Here is an 11870-nt window from a genome sequence, read left to right as displayed (position 1 = left end):
AGAGCTTGCACTGTTCCTGTGGAAAAAAAAGGCTGGTGTGTTTCCACCTGCAAATTCGCGCTAAACACTTGGGCACACATGTGGGTGATTTCTGTCACATTTTGAGGGAACCCAACTCCTCTGCAAAAGTATATATATATTATAGCTGGAAAGATGGGCTCAGAAGCAAAGAGCTGGCCAATGCAACCACCCTCAAGAGGCCACCTTTAGGCATGCTCCCTTGGTCCTTTGCAAGCATCACATCTGTCCTCTACAGCAGAACTGAACAGTTCGACGTCCGGGGAGCACTGGAACGGGAGCATGGCGTGTCAGGAACAAAGGTTTCCTATAGGTTCCGCTGGCTGTCACTTCCAGGTCACTTAGGTTGCTCTTCCTCTCACCAGAGCTGCAGGCGGAACCCGTCAAACGTTGCATCGCCACTCGGAACAGCCACTCCAGGAGTAGGGCCCCTTTCCTTTCCCACAATGCAATTTCCCATCGCTCCCTTCAAGTCCGGCCTGGGCTCTGGCGCGTCCTCAAATTGAGCCTTCCTTCACCCTCAATTTATGACCCTTTGGGCCACTTCTTGAGGCGCCTCAGCCGGGGTTATCCCCAAGAGCTCCCCAGGCTATTGTCACCGCTCTCACTGGTTTTGGGGCTCTGGGAGTGCAGGAGTGGGAGGTGCGGCCCGCGAACATCTGGGCGGCTGCTGGGTCTCCTATGAGCACTTCCGGCCCCGCCCCTCCCGCCCGGGTTCGCTACACACTTTCCCGCCAAGCTCCACTTCCGCCAGGAGGTGTCGCTGCTTCGTTTCCCGCCAATGCTCCACTTCCGCCAGTAGATGTCGCTGCCTCGTTTCCCGCCAATGCCCCACTTCCGCCAGGAGGAGTCGCTGCCGCGTGAGTGCAATTCGCCGCCACCTGGACAGAACAATTGCACCGCGCCGCGGGACTCGAAGCTCGGCTTGGAAGGCGGGCGGGCGACGATGCTCCGCGGGCGGAGGACGAGCCGGGGTTGCCCGCTGAAGCCTTCAGGAGCCATGCATGCCCCCGGGCGCCGCGCCTCCCTGTAGGAGAATGCCCCGGCTTGCACACTCGCCGGTCGAGGTAGGCGAGCGCGGGGCGCGGGGCAAGGATGGAGGCGGATGGGGGGAGATGCTGATGCAATAAGCCGGAACGCTGGAGCAGAGCCGGACCCGCCACGCCACGCCACGGGCATGAAGGTCGCAGGCCGCCAAAGCCCCTTCAGCCCCTTGCAGCCCCCCCCCCCAGACTGTGCCCCCTTTTTTGCTCTTTTTTCCTGATTCAGAGACAGCAGGGCATTGGCATCAAGGGCATCAGACATCTGGGGAGACATCTGGGAATGATTGAGGGGTGCATTGGGAAGGGGGGACCCCACCATGCTCGCCTCTCTCCACCTTTCCCTTTCTGGCCTGAAGAAAGGTGATTTTTATATCTATATCTATATAATTAATAGATATGCATTATATTATATATTATACTTTCATAATATATCACATTATGTATTGTAATATTGTATATACTTATTGATTATCGATTTTACACTCAATATAATTAATTTAATGATTGCATTTTTTCCTAATTTTGCTATTAAATAAGAAGCTCATTTTCTTTTTATGTCTTTTTAAATTAATCTCTTTATTTAAACACCTTGATGACAAACATGATTGTAGTTGGGTTTCAGTCATGCAAAGAACACCCCCCGCCTTCACCGGTGCAACATTCCCATCCCCAGTGTCCCAGATCTCCCTCCTCATATATATATATATATATTTCTGGCGAGAGGCTGGGCGGGAAGGCAAGAGACGTTTTCGATGGCTGAGCAAAGAGGAGGTCACCGGCCAGCCAGCTCTCTGGTGGCGAAGAAGGCATGAGCGCGGGGCCTCGTTCTCCTTTTTGGCTCAGAGGTGAGGACGGGGCTCGCTCCTCTCTGCTCCTGACCTCCCCGATTTCTCCTTAGAGGGGCCCTCGGCTTCCTCTTGGGGGGTCCAGTTTGCAAGGTGCCCGAGCGTGCCAGGCATGGGTCACGCGAGTCTGGAAAGGGATTCAGGAGACGTGAGGGTGCAACTGCAGATCTAAGGATTATTTTTTTTATTGGAACCCTGATTGTTGGGGGTGCATTGGGGGTTCCTGCGTCTCCGGGGTCTAGGAGGGAGCGTGTACTGGCCTCTTAGAGTGTGTGTGCATAAGGCCGGCTGGCTTTGGGGGGGACCCGGAGCAGGAACGCGAGCCACGCTGAACTCATTTGCAGCCCTGGAGGGAGCTCGGATCTTCTTGCAGGTTTGCGGGAGAGTTGGGGGGCGCGGAGCGAGGAGGAGGAGGAGGAGGCAGCGACTGAAGGACGATGGCTGGGGCTCACCGCCCTTTTGCCGCTTGCAAGAAGCTTTATCCCCACCCCAGTCCCCCCAAACCTAGAGGGGAAGCGCGCCGCAGCTTGCTAACAAAAGACTGTGCTTTGCCCGTACCCTCCTCTCCTGCAATTTGCTCCCGCAACGCATTGCTCGCCCCGGAAGGCTTTCAAATCGCAGGTTCAGGTTTAGCAGGAAAAGGGTTCCTTCACCGTTGCGCGAACCTGGGCCTCCCTTATCGCCCCACTCTGCGCCCCTAATCGGCTCCCCAATTGCGAGCCTTGCTTGATGCCGTCTGCAAACGTTCGGTTACGGGGCGGCCGGAATGCCGCGCCCTGCGGAACCGCCTGCTTTGGGCTGGGCTGGGCTGGCCCCAGTTGCAGGCTTAGAGGGTTGCAACCGGCGGAGTTTGGTTCTCTAGGCTCCTCGCCGCTCTTTTTTGCAGCCCGGATTGGCTTGGGAAGGGACCGGCTGCTCCGGGAGTCCTTTGTGTCTCGCTCGGCTGCGAGATAAAATACGTGGCGCTATTTGGCGAGTGGAATTCAGGTACCACCCGAATTCTGGACCGTCTCCGATGAATCCTCGCCCTTGTGCATAGCAAGAAGGTCTACAACCAGATCATCTTGGGGTTGCAAGGGAAATTAATGGAAATCTGGGAGCATGAGGGCAACTGGCAGAGCTTTAAGGACATAATTATGGGAGAGTGAAGGAAGGTGATGAAAAATTTCAGGCACACACAATAAAAAGGCCCAAATCACCAAAACGGAGCAGGTGAAGCAAAAACAGTTCAATGCAAAAAAAAAAAAAAAAATCCTTTGTTCTTCAAAGCCACATCAGCTTTAAGTGCAATTAAGCTTCTGAAAGGCTGCCTGCTTTCTTCCGCCTTTGACGACATCCGAAGGGACTGCCAACTTCTGGGCCCCAGAGTTGGCGGGTTACCTGAACTCTTGGTCTGGGTGAATAAACTTTCTCTCCCACCCACCTTAGGCTGCATTTTCAACCCTTGCATTTCCCTAACCGGACGTTTAGAAAGAAATCTGACATCTTTGCTGTGGATTTTATTATGATGCTTTTTAATGGAGAGGGAGGAAAGGATACGTGGCTTGCCGACTCCCAGGCTCTCCAAGTCTGTAATTTGTCACCTTGATAGAAGAGACTGTGCAGCAACTCGTGCCTTTGCTGACGTCAGAAAGACAATGGAAATAAAACCCAAGCTAGCCGGCAGGCTGGCCTCATTTGTTAAACATCTCTTGCCTGGGGAGTGCCCCAGAATTGTTGCGAGGGGCAGGAGTGGATTTGATTGAAGGACAATTTCAAGATGACTTGACTTTGGAGAATAAGTTAAATTCTCAGTAATTGCTTTAAGTATCTGAAATTTGTCGAGTTTAGTATATTGAGTTCTTTTCTTCCCTTATTCTGGTGTGAGTGTGTGTGTGTGTGTGTGTGTGTGTGTGTGTGTGTGTGTCCACACCAGCAATACTCAGGAGTTACTCTTTTCTCTATACTCAAGAATTTATCTTGGTGGTACTTGGAATACCATATGGAATGTCAGGGATCCAACCTGGGTCAACTACTAGGCAAGCCCCTTACCATGGCATTTTTTCATAGTAACTTTAATGATGTTGTTATATTCATTTATTTTCCACATTTCACCCCTTCCCCGCATTGTTTAGTAAATACTTCCTACCAAAGGCTTATTTGGAAGGCAATAAGTCATACTGCTGTTTCTGTGACCCTTCTGTTCTTGTGGAGGAGAACGTAAATATATGTATAAGTGAATTTTAGATATTGGTTGATGCAGCGAAGCAAGAAAGCAGGATCATGTGATGGGGTGTCTCATTTGAGTTTAGGAGGCCAGGAATCTATCTGACTATAACAGGTCTTGTCTTTTTTCTTTGACCGATTACTTGTAGTTGTTCTCATAATTCCCAGAACAAAGTAGCTGTTTAAGAAATGGATGCTGACTTGAGATCTTAGCCAAGATACCACCTTGTGAGAGGGAAATTGCTGGGAAACTGGCAGGGAGGGAACTTGGCATAAGGGGGAGTGAAGAAAAGATGATGAAGATTTATGGACATAGAGCAGCTCAGATCATCAGAGCAAAGTAGTCGAAGCAGAAGCAGTTCATTGGTTCTATGCAACCAAAAGCAGAAACAGTTGGTTAGTTCTTTGTTCTTTAAAGCCATATCAGTTGTTTTTTTTTTGTTTTGTTTTGTTTTGTTTTGGTGGGTGGGAACAACACCCAATGGCACTCAGGGGTTACTACTAGCTCTGTGCTCAGAAATCACTTCTGCAGGCTCAGGGTACCACATGGGATGCCGGGAATCGAACTCGGGTCTGTCCTGGATCGGCTGTGTGCAAGACAAACGTCCAAGGGCTGTGTTATCTCTCTGGCCTCTAAGCCATATCAGTTTTAACTACAGTTTAGCTCTTCTAAGCCTACTTGCTTGCTTCCACATTTAAAGGCATAAAAATGGAGTGGATCCTTTGTTCAAAGCTGAGGGGGCTGAGAGTCACAAACTTGGTGCATGCTAATAAACTTTCTCTGCTACCCACCTTGGGCTCCAGTCCTGATTCCTTGAACTTTTCCTAACATTTCACATCTTTGTTTTGTTTTTTTTTTTGTTTTGTTTTGTTTTGTTTTATTTTGGAGCCACACCTGGTGACACTCAGGGGTTACTCCTGGCTATGCACTCAGAAATCACTCCTGGCTTGGGGGACCATATGGGACGCCAAGGGATCAAACCTCTGTCCGTCCTAGGCTGGCATGGGCAAGGCAGACACAGCTTGAGCCACTGCTCCAGCTCCTAACGCAAGTACTTTTTAACAAATTTCCCTTTCTTTCCTACCTCCAGACTCTTATCATTGTTTAAACCTGTATTTCTATCAGCATTCCACTGCCCAAGTTCAGGTCACTGTCACTTTATCTCAATAGATATTGTAACTCAAATATTGTGTAGGAATACAGTAATCAAGAATAGACATGAGGGTACTATGAGGAAATCAACTGTTGGGAGACAAAGCTACAAGTTTAGGACATGTTTAAGAGTTAAGTGGTTTTGTATCCTAGTTATCACTTCCTTTGAGGTACAGAAGCTTCTCAGTTTAATGTAGTCCCATTTATTTATCTTTGCTTTTACTATCTTGGTCACTGGTGTTTCTTCCTTGAAGATGCCTTTAACTTCAATGTCATGGTGTATTCTGCCTACATTTCCTCTATGTATATTATGGTTTTAGGTCTGATATCAAGGTCTTCAATCATTTTTGATTTGATCTTTTTGTATTGCATTAAAAAGAGGTCTGAGCTCACTTTTTTGCATGTAGTTCACGTTTTTACATGTAGTTTTCCCAACACCACTTGTTGAAGAGGCTTTCCTTGCTCCACTTTGTATTTCTTGCCATTTTATCAGATTATTTGATCATATACCTGTCAGTCTGTCTCACAATATTCAAGTCTATTCCATTGATCAGAGGATCTCTTTACTCCAGTACCATGCTGTTTTAATAACTACTTCTTTATAGTATAAAGATTACCCACAGAATGGGAGAAGCTATTCACTCAATACCCATATGATAAGGGGTTAATAACTAAGATGTGCAAGGCACTGATAGAACTCACCAAGAAAAAATATCTAACCCCATCCAAAAATGTGGAGAAGAAATGAATATTTACAGATGCCCAAAAGGCACATGAAAAAAAAGTTCCACATAATAAATCATTAGGGAGATGCAAATCAAAACTGCGAGATATCATTTTATACCACATAAACTAGCACACATCACAAGAAAGACAGAGAGAAAGAAGAAAGGAAGGAATAAAAGAAAGAAAAGAGAAAGAAGAAAGGAAGGAAAGAAAGAAAGAAAAACAACCAGTGCTGGAAGGAAGGAAGGAAGGAAGGAAGGAAGGAAGGAAGGAAGGAAGGAAGAAGGAAGGAAGAAAAGAAAACAACCAGTACTGGAAGGAAGGAAAGAAAGAAGAAAAGAATAAAGAGAAAGAAGGGGAAGGAAAGGAAAGGAGAGAGAGAGAGAGAGAGGAGAGAGAGAGAGAGAGAGAGAGAGAGAGAGAGAGAGAGAGAGAGAGAGAGAGAGAGAGAGAGAGAGAGAGAACAACCAGTGCTGGCATAGATGCAGGGAGAGGGACTCTCTTTCACTGTTGGTGAGAATTCCAACTTCTCCAGCCTTTTGGGAAAACAATATGAACATTCCTCAAAAAAAGTGGAAATTGAGCTTCCATACAATCCAACAATACCACTACCAGGGGGTATATCCTACGAACCCAAAAAACACCATGCAGAAAAGCCCTCTTGCATTTCTATGTTCATCTAAGCACTATTTACAATAGCCAGAATCTGAAAACAACCACATGCTGGAGAACAGATGAGCAGCTAAAGAAACAGTAGTACATATACATAATTAATACTATGCAGCTGTTAGAAAAAATGAAGTCATGAAACTTGCTTATACATGGATGGATATGGAGAATATTATGCTAAGTGAAATGAGTCAGAGGAAGAGAGATAGGCAGAATATTCTTACTCATTATGGGATATAAGAAAAATAAAAGATAGTGTGGTAATAATATTAAAAGATAATAGAGAGGAGGGCCAGAAGGACCACTCCATGGTAGCTTGTCACAAATAGTGGAATAGTGCACTTGGGAAGGTGCACTTAGGCACCACTATGACAATGATAGTTGGAACTGATTACTTGGAACTAGAACTCGTTGTTGGATGGAGATAAAATGATATGCATTGTATCTCTTCATTAATAGAAGTGCAAACCATAGTTTCTAAAAAGGAAAGAAAAAGAAGAGAGAGAAAGAGAAGAACAAAATGCCTGTCCAGAGGCTGGCAGGGGTGGGGAAGAGGAAAACTGGGCACAATGGTGGTGGGAAATGTTCATGAGTGAAAGGTGGTGTACATTGTAAGACAAACTCAGTCATAAACAACTTTTCAATCATGGTGTTTAAATAAAAAAAAAAAAAAGCTAAATGGCTAACACAGTGTTTCTGCTTTCACTAATCTCTTCTATATCAAATTTTGCTGTCCCAATTCAATTTGATATACTGGTATGAGATTTGTGCTTTTAAACCTCAGACCACATTTTAAAATAACATTTCTTCTAAATACTTTCATTGGGTTCCCATTACCTTTTAATAAAGTGCAGATTCATTAGAGAACTCAGGACTCCCACAATATTTCTCTTGTTTCCCTTTCTTTTTTTCCCCCAAGTTTATCCTTTTCTCTCCTTTCATTTTTTTCTGCTCCAATATTGTCTAAGATCAGACTGGAATGCTTAGGAAATGCTATTTGTGAATGCCTAACCAAAGTGCCACACTTCTACTTAATCAGATCACCTAGAATTTTCGTAAACATTTATTTTTCAAGATATGTTGTTTTTTTTTTTTTTTACTCCGATTTTGAAAGGTGGAGTAAGAGGCCTTAAGCTTTGAATCAAATATAAATACTAAGGGCCAGAGAGAAAATACAATAGTAGGGCACTTGGCTTGCATGCAGCTGAATAAATTTCAATTCTTGGTCTCCCCATAAAATGCTGGGAGTGATCCCTGAGAACAGAGCCAGGAGTCACCCTTGAGCACTGCCAGGTTAGGCCCCAAAGTAAATACCAGATGTCAGCTTACTAGCATTAAAACCTTGCACTTTGTTTAGCATTTCTAAATTTCAGTTTGCTTTTATTTGTAAATGAAATGATGGTGATGGTAGCAGTGGCTCCCATCTTACTAAGTTGTCCTTGAATATAAAATTAAGGTAACGAGTATGAAGTACTTGACACTGTTTGCTTTCCAAAAATATTAATGAAAAGGGACTATAGTTTTTCTCCTCTATTAGAAGAGGTGGAGAAAGATGATCAGTAAAGTTGTCCTTTCCACTGCTAGTCTATGAATATTTCATCATCCAAAAATACTTTTCTGGCAGTACCTTAATGAAAACAATCTGATTGTTTTTAGTCTTTTGGAAACTATCCATTGATAAGAAGAGGTTGTGTGGCAGAAATCCATAGGAGTGTGGATTATGAAATCCTGTGATGAGAGAAGTAGGGAAACAATTCTTCCAGGAGTCTGCTAACTAAGTATTACCGGTAAGGGTCAAACCAAACAGCTAGTGAGAAAGGAGTGTCCTCAGTAGTACAATTCTGCATTTTGTGCAGAATTCTTTGTATGCCTCTAGCAAAACATAGAAAGAATTCTTGTCTGAGAACTTTAGAATTCTCGATAATAATCCTCAAAATCTTAAAAGGGGGTGAAGTTCACTGACAGGAGCAGATCCAGAAATAACTTACTCTACAAACCTCAGGGAGACCCTAAAACAGGCCACCCGAAGGAAACTGAAAATTGTGTCTTTGCTATGAAAAACAAGGAATGTCCAGATCTACAATAACTAGCCCTACCCTTGGCCCTGTTCTCAGCATCAAGAAAGGTCTGAGACTAGAATCTCTCTCAATCCTTTATTTTGCTAGGACATTCTTACAGAAAATGAGAGGCCTGATGTTACCTGTAGCCATTGTGTAGACCTGTTTGCTACATCTTCACACTGATAAAACCTGGATGATCCTAATGTGATAAGTGAAATGCCTTTATTAATATAAGTTAATGCCTTTATTGATATAATTATTCTGTCCTTGGACCTCTCAGAGAATAACAGTACCTCAAATAGAGTGTTCTCCAATCTTACTGTGTTTATAAAAAAGAACAATACAGGTTTTTAAGCCACCTGGCATATTTAACGTAAAGGTGTACTATGTAAATTACATATGTAAAGTAAAGTTGTACTGTGCTTTTGTAACTTGCCTTTTTGTAGAAATCAGAATCTAGTTCCATCAACATGATAGAACAAAATGTACCCTAATAGGTTACATTAAATGGTACCCCCTTGGATAATTCAAATGAAACCAGGTTTGCTGATTATAGCAGCCTCATTCATAAAGAGACCCTAAGAGGCTGCACATGTCACTAGTTTGATTAGAATAGTGAAAGCTAGGAACTTTTTGAGGGAGAATTTCAGCTGAAAAAGCAGTCATGTTCTTCCTTGAGCCTGCTAATAGACTGAAGGATAACTAAGTACACATCTATACTGGTTTTGAATATGCTTTCTTTGTCTTAATACATACTTATACTTAAGACATTGCTTTTCATTCTTATAGGACTAGGTATAGAACTATGTTGCTTTGGTTCTTGCTTTAACTTCTGTCTCTTCCCAGACTGTAAACGTCTCTGCTTTCCTAAGGATAGAGAAAAAGCATTTAACTCCTTCAGGTCTAGTCATGTTTTTCACTTTCAAGCTTTTATGCTGACAACTCTGAAACCCAATTAATCATTAGCTGGGCTCCATTAAAACTAAGGTGCATGAGGTTTTACCCCTTACGCAGATCTTTTTCTCATCATGAAGGAGTTAAAGGGAATTGACTGACCTTGCCCCATTTTCTGCTTAAAAGATTTTAAGGTGGTGAAATCTAGTAGGGAATGAAGCAGGCAGGTATATGGCAGGCAAGTTCCCTTTTTCCCCCATGGCAGTAAATTCTTGGGCTATAATGAAAGTTCTTAAGACATAATAAAAGGAAGAGATGGAATTTAAAGTTACTCTTGTAGTAACTCCTGTTGTGTTAAAGCTGCCAGCATACACCTTATGGATATTTAAACTAAGACTTTATAATCCAGCAGGATTAAAAGCCAAGAAAGGAAGGTCAAAGAAGATCAAAGGATCTCAATCCTTCCCCCTGACAACCACAGTAAGACTTCTTAGCCTAGGTAGAAAGCTCCAGTGGGGCAGGTTGGAAGAAATCCTTTACAAACCACTTTGGAACAAAGAAGGCATGCATATGTGTTCCTTGGGCCCATGAACATGTGCCCACATGCACATGTTGCTTGTATCTCTTTTGACATGTGGACTTTTCTGCTTTCATGCTGAATTGTATACTGGAGTCCTCTCCACCTTTGGAGAAGCCTGCACTTTCAAGCACATTACTCTTTCTCTCTTTCTCATCCACTCCTCCCCTTCCTCAGTACCTTTCAATAAAATCTGATTTTACTTAAAAACATAAAAGTTCTCAAAATCTGTGCCAACATGCCTTATAAAACTACTTCCTGAGGAAGCTTTCTTGTCTTAGTCTATTTTCCAAGCAACTTCCAACAGAGGGGCTGGTGGTGTGGGAGTGGGTGGTAGAAGTAAGCAACCTTGAACTACAGCCTAAGTTGAACACTTTGAAAGCATCATTGTACTTGCTGGTGAAATTTATAACACCATATATCTAATTTGTATAGCTAGTATCTCTGTGTTAGAATTGTTAACTACTCTAAAGGGATTTGGTGATTGGGAAGGCACTATGACTTGGGAAAGCTTTGCAAGCACTGGATTGTCATCAAGGAACTCAGCCTCAAGAGAGGTTCTAGTAGTGCTTTGATAATAGCTAGATATATGCACTTGGGAAAAATCATTTAACATTTTTGTTGGGTTCTTTTTTTTTGGGGGGGGTGGTGACTCACACCCAGTGACACTCAGGAGTTACTCCTGGGTCTAAGCTTAGAAATCGGTTTGTTCCTGACTCAGGGATCACATGGGATGCCGGCATCAAACTAGTGTCTGTCCTGGGTCAGCTGTGTGCAAGGCAAATGCTTTATCACTGTGCTACCAATCCGGCCCTCATTTAACATTTTTGTGCCTTGGTTTGCATCTGCTCAAAGCTAATAAGAATGTCTAAGCTGCCTAAATAAGCTCTGTGAATGAACAAAAAGAATAGAGTTGTGAAAATCATTTTACAAGTAGAAAAATTACTTAAGATGATAATCAGTGTGTTAAACACCCTTTGAATCTGCAAGTGTGGGGGTTAAATTGGTGATTCTTAACTCTAGCTTCATCTTAGACCAGGGGTCTCAAACTCATGCCCCGTGGGCCCTTTGTGGCCCTCCGTACAACATTTTGTGGCCCTGCCCTAGAGGAATCATTTTTTGTTTTGTTTTGTTTTAGTTGTTTGGGTCACACCCCCCAATGTTCAAGGCTTACTACTGACTTTGCACTCAAGGATCGCCCCAACTTTGCCTCCTGTGGCCCCCAGGTAAATTGAGTTTGAGACCCCTGTTAGACTCCTGGAGTCTTCTCTAGTTTATCTAGTGGTGGGTCCCAGAGAGGAATTTTAAAAACAGGCCAGGGTTGATTCTAAAAAGCAGTGGTTAAGAGTTAAAAGCAATGGGACCAGAGAGATAGCATGGAGGTAAGGCGTTTGCCTTGCATACATGCATACAGAAGGACAGTGGTTCGAGTCCCACCTTCCCATATGGTCCCCCGAACCTGCCAGGAGCAATTTCTGAGCGTAGAGCCAGGAGTAACCCCTGAGCGCTGCTGGGTGTGACCCCAAACAAAAACCAAAACAAACAAAAAAGAGTTGAAAGCAACAACACAGACTCATAAATTAAGTGGTAGTCTTCATATGTAGTTTGATAACTGATAAATTATAAGCTTAATGGACTGTTATTAAATTAACGGATGTTGACATCATGAAGTTGCAGCCT

General features: G+C 43.7%; 1 protein-coding gene across 1 annotated transcript in view; it reads left to right on the top strand.

The window, feature by feature from the left end:
• The first annotated feature begins 949 nt into the window (after window positions 1–949).
• SLC38A1 (solute carrier family 38 member 1) overlaps window positions 950–11870 on the top strand; it is a 99809-nt gene continuing 88888 nt past the window's right edge. Inside the window, exon 1 of the mRNA XM_049783893.1 lies at window positions 950–1085. The gene's annotated coding sequence lies outside the window, so the exon portion shown is untranslated. The remainder of the gene's footprint in view (window positions 1086–11870) is intronic.

This window comes from Suncus etruscus, chromosome 11 (assembly GCF_024139225.1).
Source record: "Suncus etruscus isolate mSunEtr1 chromosome 11, mSunEtr1.pri.cur, whole genome shotgun sequence".
In the NCBI taxonomy this organism is placed as follows: Eukaryota; Metazoa; Chordata; class Mammalia; order Eulipotyphla; family Soricidae; genus Suncus; species Suncus etruscus.
Note: the sequence above shows the minus strand (reverse complement) of the source record. Positions and strands in the feature narration are given on the sequence as shown.